Genomic DNA, 15,191 nt, shown 5'->3' on the forward strand with positions numbered 1-15,191 from the left:
ATAAGTTACCGGTGTGTCGGAAACTTTGGTGGGACGCGGTGGCGTTGGGTGGGCGATGGATGAGAGGGGAGGGGATTCGACGCCGCGTCGCGGCGTCGAGCTTGTTCCAGAGGGGAAAGAGCGGGAACGCGAGTCTGAGCGGGAGGATTGGAACGGAGCGCGCGCGGCGAGGAAGGTGGGCCGTGTGTTCGTGAGAGGGAAGAGCAAGAGGCAAGAGGGTGGCGGCTGCGATGCATTGGAGCGGGTACGCGGGAGGGCGCGGGAGGGCGAACAGCAGGCGAGTAGCGCGAGGAGTGAGGGAGGGAGGGAGGGAGCGCGCTATCGGCGAGCGCCTCGGTTCGGTCGAGTCGGCCGACGTCGGCCTCGATCAGCCGCTCGGCGCTCAGTTCGAGTCGGACCTCCGTTGTAGTCGGATTGTGTGACGTTCTGCCGCGCCTGTCTCTCTCTCTTTTTCTCCTTCTCCTTCTATCTTCTCTCATTCCCTCCCGTTGGACACGCGCGCGCGCTCGCATCAGTGTGTGTATGTGTGTTCCTCGTTCTCCCTCTGTGTCCCTCTTTTCCCTCGCAACGACAACGAGTTCCGCCCAGTGAAAAAGAGCCGAGCTTTCCTGCAAATAAGACGGCGTCCTCGACGGGCAGTTGTTTGTTTTCTGGTTTCGCGGTGTCGCGGTGACACAACAGCGAACCCCGAAGGAGAGGGTCCCGCGCGCGCCCGTCGCGAGGTGAGGAGGAGAGACAACGAGAACCCGCGTGTACAACCCTTCCGTCCGTGTGGGTTTTCTCGTTCGCGGTTGTTGTCCCACGTTCGTCGTTGGTGGTGCGAAGAGTTTCAGTCAACGGAAGGAGAAGTAGGTTAACACACGGTGCCTTTCGCGTCCGTGGTAAAATATACCCGGTTCTCCGACACCACTTCTCTACGCCTTTTACCGAGGAGTCATGAGTGTGTACCATCCCGATGCGGTGACGTTCAACCGACGCGCACTTCTTTTACGTAACGAAAGCGCGTTAGAACGCGCGCGTGCGCTCTATATGTGATCCGTCTCGTTTCGCCGTTTGCTAGAAAGAATCTTCGATTATCGATAGGTACATCGCGTCCTCCAACGGGTTTTATCGAATCGCCCAATTACTTGCTTTAATCGACCGCTGCTCCGATTTCTTACAGTAGTTTTGGAGCGAATTACCGGTTCCGAGTTTTCCCATCGATTTCTAGCCTACCACGATCTATTATAATCGATAATAAGTAAAAAAAATAGATAGTTCCAAAACCAGTTACCCGAAAATCATTCTCTCTAGACTATTCCAACTGATATCGCGATAGATCCCATTTGATATATCAACTGATAGATCTTGTGCGTCGTTTGTTATTTGCACAAAATTTTGCCCGTTTTCCATATCGTGGTTAGTTAGATTTAACTCCCTGTCTGACGCGCCACGCGTCGCCGATTCGGAGTACAGTTGGATTTTCGCGCTTAACGGCAATCGATTTCGCACGATGCGATTGGGTTCTTTCGATTCATCCAAGTTCACGGAGTAAAGCGCGCGTCCGTGGTACCGCGAGAGCGCGGCAGTTCCTTCGGAGCGTCGCTCGAAGTATGGTCGTAAGCAACGTTCGTGGTTTTCAGTAAAGAAGTTTTCTTCGCCCCGGATACAACACCCAGGGTATCACGTACACGCGCACAGAGACATTGAGAAGCTGGTGCTGTTCAACACAACGACTTCTCGAGATCGAGTACTCTTCGTTGATATGCAATTCCGTATTGTTTGTGGTGCTTCGTGAAAGGTGTGTGCCGTTGAAACCTCGAGGTGGTGCGACTGTTCGTCGCGTGTGATTTGAATCAGTGATTCGAAAGAAAAGCCGATTACTCGGCGATAAAAAAAAAAAAGGCAAAGTGAGAGTTTGATCAGTGCGTTTTTTCTCTCTGTGGATTATTGGATATACTATACGCTTGCTCTGCGACCTGCCGACGGAGGGCAACATCGCTGCTCACAATTTATGTAAGTACTCCAAAGTGTACGATTCGTAAATAGTGGTCGATACGAGAGCCGCGGTCTGTTGATGTCGCGAGTCATAATCTGCTGTTAGGTTAGTTATCGTTCGGACGCTTTTCGCGGAACTCTCGTGTTTATCTTTCTACTATCCGTTTTTACACGACGGTTTTCATGATTCGATTGTTAACGAGGAACACGGATACAGCTACGAAACGAAAGAATCTTCCAGTAATTGCGTCATCGACGAAGTTGTACGTTGCGAACAGGTTGGCATTTTCTGGTGATATTCATTACGTTCGAAAAATCGTTATCGCGTCTGTGACTCCGATCGGGAAGCTCGTGTTGCGCCGTGTGTTAGAAATGAGAACTAACGTGTGACATTTGAAATTACTCTTAAGCGTTGAGGGAACGTCGATGCTCTGCGAATACATAATTTTTAGGTTAAAGGTCAGTTTCGGGTTGCAGGTAAATTGAATTGGCTTCGATACGGCTCTTGGCAGCTATCATGGGACTCGAATATAAATTCTATTCGCTACAAATTCCGCTCCGATGAGTGTTCTCTCGCGAACGCTGGCCAGCTTGTGTTTGCAAACAAATTTTCCTACAGTTTTTGGCAGGACACCTCTTCGCGATCAATTTCGTTTCTGTTTGCTTCCCGCAATTCCGTTTCACTGAGCTGATTCCGTAGCTTAACGTGCGTTAATTAATACTATCAATTTAGTTTACGAGTAAATATGTACTGCTCGTAAGGACAATTTAATTTAGTTTGTCGATCAGCTGCTTGCCTCAATATATTATCCGACGTAAATGTTCTGTTAGCGCCTATTAAAGTTATTTGCAAACAAATTATGTAGAATCGAGTGCCAATCACTCGTTCGTCTTTTGTTTCACATAATGGAGGCTTTACTGTTGTGAAAATGTTTTGGACAATTAAAATTGTCCATTTATCATTAAAATTGTTATATTTATATTCGCTGCTAATGATTTTGTTTTAAAAATTACTTTTCAGTACTGTGCTGTTTATTAAAGTTAGTGTAGTCTGTTTATTAGGAGAGCACTCGACCTACCATTGTTGACATTCTTTTCAGCGTTTAATCGTTGCGTTTGACACTGAACAAGTAAATTTAATTATCTTGGTGCCCGTAATACGAGTTGGTGGAATGTTGATACCCGTTTGACAATCTATTTAAGATTCTTCGCGTGGAAATGCTATCTTATCGGAGAAAGAATGTTTCGCCGTGAAAGTGGAAACTTTGTTTGAAAAGTAGTCGAGCCATCGCAGCCTTTTTTTTAATCCTGTGTTGTTTAAGTCTCGCGTCGACCTGTTGTCAAATAATTATTAAGCAACAACTGCTGCGCACGATCGCATGTTTTTGCACTTGACTCGCTGAAAGTGACATGGTCTGGAATTAAAAATAAACACGAGGTCTCGACACAATTACATTTAAGTATAAACATATTATTTCATTTATTCTTTCTTGGTAAAATTGTTGAGTACGAAATGAAATATTCGCAGAAGGATGCAGTATTGGAGCATGATTTTCCAAATGTTTTTTTAGTAGAGCAATCCATATTATATAGAGATAAAATAGATATTTCAAGAAATTTTGATTATTGTAATATTAATGTTTCCGACTTCTGGTTCAAAGTTCCTCCAAAATTTAGTAGAATTATTTGGCAAATGAAGAATAGATTATTTGTATGTTTATAACTTGTATTTTCTGATCATTTTAAAATTACGAACTTTCGTACACCTTTCGCAAGTGGTTAAACTTGAGAAATTGTTCGTGAAACGCGTCATTCGCGGATTCGTCGTGTTTATTATGCCAAAGGATTTTCGCGGGGGTGAGGAATGCGTGGAAAAGTATGGAGTACCAGTATTCCAATGAATAGAGTCGTGCTGCCGCGCGGATGTTTGAAAAGCTTGCATAGAAATGAGATTAAATTAAAGTGGCCCGCGATACGAGACAAAATTCCAGAAACTGTAATTAAATATGAAAGGAACTTTTAATACGTAACTACTTTCCGTACAGAGAATTGGACGAGCCCTCGTATTCCCTTTTTCGTCGACGTTTCGTGTACCTACGTACACCGACAAATTTTAACGACGCGTTTAAACCGCCAGAATTACGCGACCGGGCTTTTTTTTTAAATTGTGTTCTAATGAAGCTCGCGCGCTCTTTAATTGACATCGATTGACTTTCGAGTTTATCGAACACGGGAGGGGGGGGGGGGGTCTATAAAAAGCATCGGTGCTCGACTCGTCTCGGGGGGAAAAGCGTTCGTTTCTTCTTGGCTGTTCATTCGGAGCGTATCATCTCCTCTGGGAAGTAATATTACCTTGTCCTTAAAGTTTCCTTCGTTTTTTTAGTAATATTTTATGCTTTACGTTACATTACCGAATTCTGTACGATCCATTTTGCTCTATTACCTTTCTTCAAATGGAACCTTACCAATTTATTTCTGACTGGTAAAGAAACGCGGGCCCTCGCGTTGTCCTGCTGGTAAACGTATCGTTCGAGCATCAAAAGCAACATTTTTGGGTTCCAGCCTAAGTAGCCTCGGCTTTCGTATAAAATTCTCGAAAATAATCAACAAGGGCAGGCGAAACGCATGATATTTCGAGCGACCGATAAATTTGCCCGACGGACTGCCGCGAACGGAACATCAAAGAGAAAATTAGGCCGTTTGATTCAGTGTACCGCGTTCGCGCGTAAAGTAATAAGCGTGGAAAGCACGGCCTCGAGGAACGAAGAAACGATACAGTTGGTAATTCGATAATTTTACAGTGCCTGTGTAACGACGTCGTTTTATGGCTCGTCTCGCTCGATCTGCACGCGTAGATCCTTGAAGCGCGCCGAAGAGGAAGAAAGCACGAACGCTAGGAACAAGTAACGAGGTTACCGGGACGTCCCACAATTAATTTGCTTGCAAACGGTTACACTTTGCGAATAATTATTCAACGTTCTAGCCACCGTGTCTGGCTACTCTGTCGCTGAGTAAAGTGCAGCCGTTCGGGAGGTATCGCCGATATCGCGTTAAAATGCGTTTACCAACGGTAACGAAAGCTCGTGATTGCGTTTCGGTCGAACTTGACCCACTGGGGGATTGTTCGTTGACTCTGGAGAGGCTCAGGGACCGTACAATATCTATATCGAGTCAATAAACAGAGCCTGGACATTATTTGAAACAATTGTGGAATTGTTCTTCCAAATTGTAGCAGGTTTAACAGCGTACGATATTTATTTATTCAACGATTGTTCCCACGAGAACGAGAAAAATATTCGTTTCGTGAAGATAAGTACAGAGATGAAGATCTTTTCCTCAAGGTCACGTACTCGGATATTTCAAGGTCACTGATAATTTTTTAAATAGAATGCTTCGTTTTTAATGATATAATACTGCCGTTGATCAAACGACAAATTTAACCATGTATAATACGCTGATCTTCGGCTGACCTTCTGAGGAGCTATTCTTATAAAATCGTAATTCAACGTACGGAGGCAATTTAGTGTCTACGTTAAACATGTATGCATACATACGCTGCGCATTACCATACATTATACGCATACATTCGAAGGTCAATATATTCTACGCGAATCTCTTCTATCAGGCGCAGTAAAAACACATTCTAATGGAAAGAAAATTCTATTACCTCAAAATCAGAGAAAAATCTTATCTTTTCACTCAATTCACTTCCTTATGTCTTTCCGTTATACTTTCAATGACATCGCTGGTAACATAACGCGTGGTAGCCAAGGTTGGCGAGTAATTAAAGTAAATTCTGCATACCTTAACGTCCAAACGATTAATTTTCTGCTTTGCACAAACAACGAAATCAAACTTTTTCTCTCTCTTTTTCTTTTCTTTTGTATTTCCTGAACACGAATGTGCCGATACAATAACAAAGGAAAATAAGGGGGGTGGGGAGCATGGTGGCCACGGCTCGAGGCGGTTATGTAACTGCGAACGTAATTAAAGATAGTTTTCAGTTGTCGTCGACGCGTTCGGTTGTGTGAGTTATTGGAACGATGCGTGGTAGTTCTTATCAGTCCCATACACGAGTGACGTTAACCTTGTACTTTTATCGGATAGGCCGACGATCAACGCTTCCACTGTTACTGCAGACCGCCACCGTTCAAATTTCCACGGTTTCCCACGTTTTTTCGGCGACGCTACACCGCTGAAAATAATTAAAACACTCCGACACCGGAACTCGCGCTTCATCCGACTGCGTTCGCGCCAAAACTTTTCGGATACCCGGCTCGCTATTCTCGTAGCATAAACTCCGTTCTGACGACGACGTAGCCGCCCCTGAGAACCCACTCACCCCCACAGATGTAAACGAACGCTTTTCAGACCCTCCGGAGCAGGGCTTCTCAACCTCTCTTCCTTCTGAGCTTTATCTTCGCTCCCATATCTTCTGTGATATATTTAGACCGTTTCTTGGAATGATTACGGTTGGCTTAATTGGTTTGTTTTTCTTCTTCTTCCAATTTCTTAAGGAGATGAGAGCTTATTGAATTATTGGGGCCCAATAATTTCGAAGTACTAACCCAATTTCGTGGGCAAAAATAATAGTACTCCAGTTGTTTGTTTCTAATGAGTGGGCTGCGGAAGTTCATTTATGGCAAATGAGGATGGAGGAACAACTTCAAAAATATAGAACATTTATTACAGTTACATTGTTTAGAAAATAAGAGACATTTTCATTTAAATTTCACTTCATTATCTACATCCATAGAAAATTGAATTTGTACAAACATCCGCAGTCTAATAATACTGTTTTAGTGAGAGTCACCGTTTTAACATAATTGCCGATATAAATGTGAAAATTCCTTTCTTAGTCAACAATTTCGCTCGTTCCCTGTCCCATAATCATAAAACCCTAAGCAATCGTCTATCCACCACCTGGTTCCCTCATGTTCGCCACCCCCAAAGTACATTTGGGTTGTATAAGTGGAAAGTAAGAATATCCCATGAAAGGTTACGGTTGGTAACTCTCCCCCTGAACGATTTATTTTGCACTCAGGAGTCGAAGAAATTCAGTCAACCAATTGCTCCTGATCCATCAACTCGGTGGGCCGGTCTCTCATCGAGAATCCATCCGTTGGACGAAATATGCGATTTCACGCGAACGCGGACAACACACGTGCACCGTGTTGCGTTCTTATGGGGCAGTTTGTAAAGGGCGACGCAGGTCCGTTCTCACCACCTGCTCCGCAGATCGTCGGGGACATTTTTCTGGGCGTCTGGAAAATTTCCCTGTTCTGGCTCTTTCGTTTTACAAGGGAAGGGGAGGGGGAGAGAACCGGGTTTCTCGAATGTTCGCTGACCTTTGTAACCTTTTATTATACGTACACGTTCGGCACAATGGAGAACGGTTCCTTGGCCGTCGCTCGAGTATCCCCTCGGTAGGGTTCCACAAAGTACAGAAAGAAAACAAAAAAGAAATAGGAGAAGAAAGAAATATCGTCGCGGAGACGGCGAACGTTAATGGCGTTTTCCATCGGGTTGAATTTTTACCGTGAAAGCAGTCTTTTCGCTTTTTTTTTTCGAAAGCCTTCGACCGCGACTCGACTTCAAAGCGATGGAGAAATCATTGCTCTCGCGGCGACTGTCGATACGATCTTTCGGACCGACGCTTATCTCGGCCGGGGATCTCATTACTCCAATTATAATATTTCCTCATCGTCAACTTTTACGAATCAACGTGCTCGTTGTCTCGAATAAAACGGTATAGTCACGTTGACTCGCTGTTTACATTCCTGATGCTAATTATAGGACTCGATGACATTGGACGTGGTCGTGACATGCCATTTATTGTTCGTGTTTATCTTTCCCACTATCGATACGGGGAACAGTTTACGAGCATTGTTTTGTTTACATCGGTTGGAATATAAAATGAGGAATCACAATTACACGGCGATCAAATGTTGTTAAGTACATAAAAATCCGTATGTACTAATTAATTTGGTATGCGTACAAAATTAGTACGATTACAACAGCAAGCTTTATACCTTTTGAAAGATGTGGTTTTCTTGTCAAAAAAATGAAATAATTGTACATTCAACCAAAAGGTCTCCACCCTTAAATTTATTTATTTATCCTACCAACAAGTCATAGCAGAAAATTGCATCGCACCACGAATAGAGCTGATAAGACGGGAAAAAGCAAACGAGGGGAGAAACGCGACTGATCGGGTCTCTATTTATTGGTTGGAAGCACCCTGAGAACAGGGGCGCAGATACGCAGCAGGACTTCGAAAGCACTATATCGATTTCGCGGTAAGGGACGAGCGGTTTCTATGACGAAGTCACCTCGCGGCGCACGGCATAAATCTCGTCGGCTTAGTCCAAGCAACGCTGAACACGCGACCGCGGATCCTTTTCCGAACGTGTATGTTCGCTCGCGCTGGAAACGTATATCTTCATCCTTATTCTTATTCCTGCACACGAACGGAGTGCACGATCCAAGCTCTGGGGATGCTTGGTAAATTTGCAAATGGAAAGGAAAGCCGACGACCTTTGTGCTTCCTTCGCGGAGAATGATGCCCGAGAGGAGAGTTTTTGCATGGAAAAATTAACTATGTGTTTCTGCTCCAAAATATGGTCTATCTTTTACACGAGAAAAGAACGTTGAATTTGAGTGCATTTGTCGTGGTCTCGCCATAATAGAATAATTTTTATACTAAACATTTGAAACTTATCTCGTCAGAAAGCAAATTGAAGCACCAATAGTGTTTCGAATCCAAAATGAACTACTCCTTCTACGAAAGATCCTATGTTCCTATGTTCCTACAATAAGATAATTTTTACATTAAACATTTCAAATACTTACAGTGGGTGTAGAATGTATTCGTACACCGATCAATTTCCCAAAAAACTTTTCTGTGAAATTGTAGTTTATTAGCTTCTTTTTTTATAATCAATGATATTTTACATATTCTCGGAAGTTTCTAAAATAGATGTAGTCCAAACAACATTTACTAATTAATATAATTTGTGAAATTAACAAAAAAATGCGAAAAGTGGGTAAAAGTATAGAAGCAATCAGTATTTGTACGATTCTTATGACGAACCATTTACAATAGAATTTGAACGTAAACACATTAATTTATTGCTCCGTACGAATTAGAAAACATCAAATTTCCAGTAAAGTACTTTTAAACAGTTGTCCGAATACTTATTGCTTCAACATTTCTATCGATTAATTGTTTTTTTTTTTGTTAATTTCACAAATTATATTAACTAGTAAATGTTGTTTGGACTATATCTATCTTAAAGACTTCCGAGAATATGTAGAATGTCATTGTTTACAAAAAATAAGTTAATAAATTACAATTTTACACAGATTTTTTGGAAATTGATCAGTGTACGAATACTTTCTAAACCCACTGTATTAGAGACTGTTCGATTAGAGAAGTTTGAGCGTTGAGGCGTCCATGCTCTTATCACAAGTCGAATCGGAGCGATGGGGTGGATATCGAGTAATAAACGTATATCCGGGGTGTCGAGGCGCTTTGAGAAGATCATTGAAGCGGCTCTTCTTTCTCGTACTAACCTTGAGTAGCTGTCGGGCTCTCGAAGGCTACCTGATCGGTTCGACGTAAATGAATCCAGCTAATCCGCCTGGAGCCAGTGCGGACTGTTTCAACCGTGTGGTGTTCCCTCGTTAGATCTGTTCAAACGTTCATCCTCGACGTGAACACGTATTCTAGAAAACGTGTTTTTTCAAAACTTTTTGAAATTTAAATAAATACAGTTTGTATAAAATATTTGAAGTGAAAGAATTTGGCAAATATTGATATTGAAAATTAGCTTGAATGCGATACTTTCAGTGCTTCTGTTTATTCATTTACGATGAATTTTAAACGCGACATTTTTGTCCTGTTTGCATTTCAAGTATGTTGCTAGCGAATTTTACGAATAAAAAAGTTTCACGTTGAAAAGTGTAATGAGAATTATTTTTTCTATTTTATTCTACTACGTACACATTTTCCTTTCCTTTATTACGTTCAGTTTATTATCAAAGTAAAACAAAGACATAGAAATAAGCTACCTTACTCAGTTTGAGTAAGAATTCAATTGAACAGAAGTCACGAGTCGGTATACGTTTCAGTTTGTTCACGTTGTAAGCGCGGAAGTGCACAAACGACGACGGACGATTTCGAATCGTAGGCGTCGAAATCGATACTGGACTGTCCTCTATTATCGGTAAACAAATGACCGCATTTAGTGCTATTGATTTAACCCATTGGCACCGAGAGCCGTCTGAAAGGCCGCGGAGCACTTAGGTTCGCTAATCAAGAGTCGTTCCGTGGATGGTCGCGATACCCATTAGCATTTCTTAATTACTTTTGCCCCATTGTCAACCCTTTCATTCCCAGATTACTTGAAAGCGACAAAAGGAACATTTCCATCCAATGAAACGACAGATAAACAAGGAATCCTCTTTGATACTTAAAGTACGGTCTTATCCTTATAAAAACACGGTAATATAAAATGCAGGAATAATAATAAATTAAAAGCATTGTAGAAGTACGTTATGAGAGTATTGACACTGGATTTAGGATCCTTTGCCAATGAAAAAGAGTAAATTAAACAGAAATGGTTGATTTCTGGAGTAAAATCCCCGACATGTGACGTTATATCAAGGACTCATTAAAATCTTAATTCAGAGAAGAATTAAGAAACGATTAGAGGATCGTCTACCAACACTCCGAAGTTGATTCATACATAAAGGATGAACACAGAACGAAAACCAATTTCACCCAGGTCCATTTCAGCGATAGTTTGCGAACACCGGAGAGATCGTCTGGTCGACGGGACAAAGGGTGGCGAGAAGTGTCGAGGTCGAAAATACTGAGTCGGTCGTTCATTTTTTACAACCTGTATGGGATGGTAGACGGATTATCATAATGGTAGCCAGTTCCGCGAAACTTCTTTTGATCGTACTCACGAGAGACGAAGGCTCTCCATTGTTGAGCGCCGAGCAGATTTATGATGCGATCCACTTTGCCCTCGCTTCTCGCTTCCGGTTATTACGCGAAAGTCGGGCAAGAAAAGCCCAACTAGGATACGCGCGGGTAGTTTGAAAGGGTGGGGGCGCCTGGACTTCTTAAAAGAAGGAAAACTCGAGCGAACTGATCCAATCCGAGAAGATTCGTTTCGTGTTCCCCCATGAACCGTCTCGAACAATTCAGGGGGAAATCGAAGGGGTGAATTTATACGAATCAACCTTCTTCTTAACGACGTTCGCCGATTTAATCGCTTCAGATCTTTAATTCCATACGCGTAATTGCGAGTTACATGTAGAATATATGAGTATGTTTTTTATCCTCGCGCGGTAAAACCACACCTCTGTGATTAAGCGTAGATTGTTTTTCTTCGAGTTTCTGTTACACTCTGATGTATGGACACAATTGCATGTGTTCGGCGTGTGTCTAATCCCAATGCTAAACCACCCTCTCGGAGTAACTCTGTCTTCACACAGAAACCATAACAAATTTTGAAAAAGTAAAAACTACTAATTGCATCCTATATTCCGTAACACCGCGATAAATGCTGTTAAAACACATTACCAGCTATCTTGTTGTCTCGAAACCACCCCTTCGGAGTACCTTGTTAATACCTCTGAAACCAGAATCTCGAGGAAAGCAACAAGTACGAGACTGCGATAAATGTTTTTTAAAACACATTTTCATCCGTTTAGTTTCTTCGAAACCACGCTTAGCATTGGAAATCGCGCAGCTCGATTCCGCGATAAAGATTCTGGTTCGAACAGGTTCCGTAGATGTTTAATGCGGAGCTTATTCCCGCCGATGTATTCGCGTCGCTTAATCTTCGCTGGAATTGCATTAAACACCGTCGAGCACGCGTTCTACACTCCACATCGGTTCGCATTAACTGAATTCGTATCCCTGATATTTATAATCCATTCGAGCCGCCAGAAATAATCCAGGAATAGCGTTCGACCGTTAACTTAATTGCAATCCACCGTGTCAATCCATTAACTGTTTCTCTCGGCCGTTCCGTTCCCGTCTCTCTCTCTCCCTCTCTCTCTCTCTCTCCTGTGCTCTCCAATTCTCTCTCGCTCGCTCCGCACGGAACGCTCTCCATGCAAATTCGCTCGTGCGCCGTAACAGACGTTCCTCCGTTGAATCGTCTCCCCCGAAGCTGAACGCCACCCAGGACACGAGCTCGTTCGCGTCTTCCTATCAGTTTCGTAGGATACCGCGTAATGGTGAAATAAAATGAACACGAGGGGATAGAGAAACGCCGCCAGAAATGGAGACATCGTGACGGCAGATTTATCGCCGAGGGATGGAACGGTAGCGCGGCGCGTCGATAATCGGTCGCATAGGCAGCGATCGGATCAGCCGTATCGCGGCTCGTCGTCGATGTATCCAATGGATTGTAATAAGTTATGCGACGTGAGGCATCCCTGCGAACGGTGCATGTGTCTCTCGTGCGCGTAAAGTATGCGTTTACGAGGGAAAACGGTAGGCGAAATGCACGAGTAACGCGCGACATGCGAAATCACGCGATGAAGCAATTGTATGGATTATTTTGCTACGTATCACAACGACTATGATAGTGCATATGATAATAGCCTTGCTGGTCACTGGGTAGTGTTCATAGTAGGGACTACGATGTTGACGAATGCGAGTATCGCAGCGAATATGATACTGATCGTACTAGTGACTATAATTACGACTATGATAATGGCCGAGATTATGATGGTGGCGATGACTGACGGCTACGATGACATGTGCACATTTTGCATATTTCCCGCGTATTTGCATGCATTCTGCATGTAAGTGCACACCATTTGCATATTCGCGTACGAAGCATGCATTTGCGTAAGCATCGGCAGTCTACTAACAAACATCCACATGTGTAATTAGATTAATCCTCGAAGCAGCGTCGAATACAGTAGAAAATTTCAAGAGTAATAACACTAAACCTACCAACGTTCGTTTATAACTATTTCTGTATTTATAGGATAAATTACTAGTCTTAAAGACACTTTTTTTAATCAAATGCAAAAATTCCTTATATTTGAACACGGTCATTTGACCGGTCGTGGTAGGTTTAATGTTAACCTAGTAGTCACCATTTCGATCAAATCTGAAGTTTCATAGTCTTGTATTTTGAACATTGCAATTATGCAACCAGGTGTGTTAACTAGAATCTAAATAATCAATCGTAAATTGATTAATGTGCTATCGATGACAATGTTGAGCTTGTACACGTCTGTGGTCGTTCCCTTTGAGACACTTTCTCGTTCTGGAAGGTAACGGAGGCGTCCAAGATGGCCACGATAAAAGGGACAAGAGACGCACTGTACATCCCTTGAATTCCCTTCGGAGAGGAAGGATGTCGAGTCGGTGGATGTTTGACGTTGAACAATGCTTGCTTAGCCGCTATCCGCGTCGTGATATATTCGTAGTCTATCGTCGAAGGAGAATGCCCGTGAAAAATCGTTTTGCGAGCGTTTCGCCTCGCGCGACGGGACGAGAGAGCGGACGTGAAACGAGGTCTCGACGAGGCGGAGGCGCTGATCCCCCCTTCGGATATACATATTTACCGTGAACGCGTTTATCGAGCGAATTGAAAAGAAATGATGATGCGCTTGCATCGAAATAAAAGTTTCTTCCCGTATAGCTCGAACACTTTAATAAAACATTCGCCGCTCTCCCTTTTGGACATTCCTCGATGCACACTCAATTTTGAAGGGAACCTAAAACGATTACAAAGTCGATCTTTCTTGTTAAAGCCCACTGTGCAACTTGTCTTCATTTTTCTGTGAAAATTTGTTTCAATAATTGGAGCCAAAACTTGTGATAAAAGAGTTTAACTTCCTTTGTGAAAATTAAAAATAGATTCCATCATTTTCTCTTCGATTGCACAAATTCCCAAAACATTTTTAACCCTACTTCGGTGCTTCAATTGTTTCCATACCTGTAAGTTGCCAAGTGAGTTTGACGAACGAGGATCTTCTTATATGAAATATTTCAGCAAATTGAGTTTCGATTGGTCAAAATTGCCGAAAGTTTGGCACGTCGACAGAACCGGCACGCAAAGTTCGAGAAACGCGATTGGTCACAAATGACAGTGTGATTCATTTCGTCTCCACCCTAAGTAAGGGTCGAAAAGGCTTCGTCACTTTACCGTACCAGCCGAAAAAGGTTCTCCGAGATCCTATCGCGCGGTCGATCACGTCGCAAAGGTTGTAACAACCGCAAGGACCCACGGAATAACGCCTAGTTAATACAGCGCATGTCTGGTGTGCTATTTTCCACGAGCATGTCACTGACACTTATCGTCAAGCTATTTCGAGTTGCCAATTGTGTGACCACTCGATAGTCTTTCGTGCAAAACTCTTTTCAATTCGACTCGAGCACGACTTTCCAGGTCATTGTAGCATGTTGTGTCATGCCCTGATCAATATTTTTATTTTAATACTGGAAGGTTAATAAAAAATAACATTAAAGGTTTCGAAACAATTCTTCTTCACGTTATGTCGAACAGGCATGCATTGTTCTCGGTAGTTGATAGTCTCGTAACAAGTAAATCCCGACTCGACCCCGGTTGCAATTTAGTTAAAGTATTTCGTCGTTTGTTTTTTTAGCATCGAATTAACTCCGTTCAGCCGACTGAGGATCAACAGCGGAGAGAAACGAAATCCGTAAAGAGTGGAAACAGATTAAAGATAATTGAAAATGGGTCGCCGGGGAAAGAACGTGGCTCGTCACGGTATTATTTCATAATATCTCGTGCGGCGATTCGCTGGATTCGTAACGAGCGTAATTCCGTTGAAGTCTCCCCGAAGAAGACGAAAAAAAAATACAGGTGCTCCGGGAAAGGATGAAAAGGAGAGCTCCCATTGATATTTCCGGCGATATAATCCTGCTTGTCGGACGATTTCGAGGGTGGTGGAGAAGGGTCGACGATTTCGGGTTGGAGGGACAAGCCATTGCAATAAAGGATTCGTCGACCCTGGAAAAGCTTCCCACAGGAGGCGAACAGAGCCTTGAAAAAAGTGTCGAGCGTCTCGCAACTGACACACGCGGGATAATAATTCTCCGGGAAACTAATTTCAATTTATGATCCCGTTATCAGCCCGTGTGCATGAGCGTGCAGAGTCCTCTGGTTGCTTTTGTCCCCGTTTTACTTAATTAGAAACCACGTTTCCCA

At 43.0% G+C, this 15,191-nt stretch overlaps 1 protein-coding gene across 3 annotated transcripts in view; it reads left to right on the plus strand.

The window, feature by feature from the left end:
* Nucleotides 1–390: 390 nt before the first annotated feature.
* Nucleotides 391–15,191, plus strand: part of LOC128872908 (mucin-5AC-like) — a 291,111-nt gene continuing 276,310 nt past the window's right edge. Inside the window, exons 1-2 of one of the 3 annotated variants that reach the window (XM_054116074.1) lie at nt 391–1,083; nt 1,623–1,995. The gene's annotated coding sequence lies outside the window, so the exon portion shown is untranslated. The remainder of the gene's footprint in view (nt 1,084–1,622; nt 1,996–15,191) is intronic. The other 2 variants (XM_054116073.1, XM_054116075.1) reach the window with 2 other exon arrangements.

Source organism: Hylaeus volcanicus, chromosome 2, assembly GCF_026283585.1.
Source record: "Hylaeus volcanicus isolate JK05 chromosome 2, UHH_iyHylVolc1.0_haploid, whole genome shotgun sequence".
In the NCBI taxonomy this organism is placed as follows: Eukaryota; Metazoa; Arthropoda; class Insecta; order Hymenoptera; family Colletidae; genus Hylaeus; species Hylaeus volcanicus.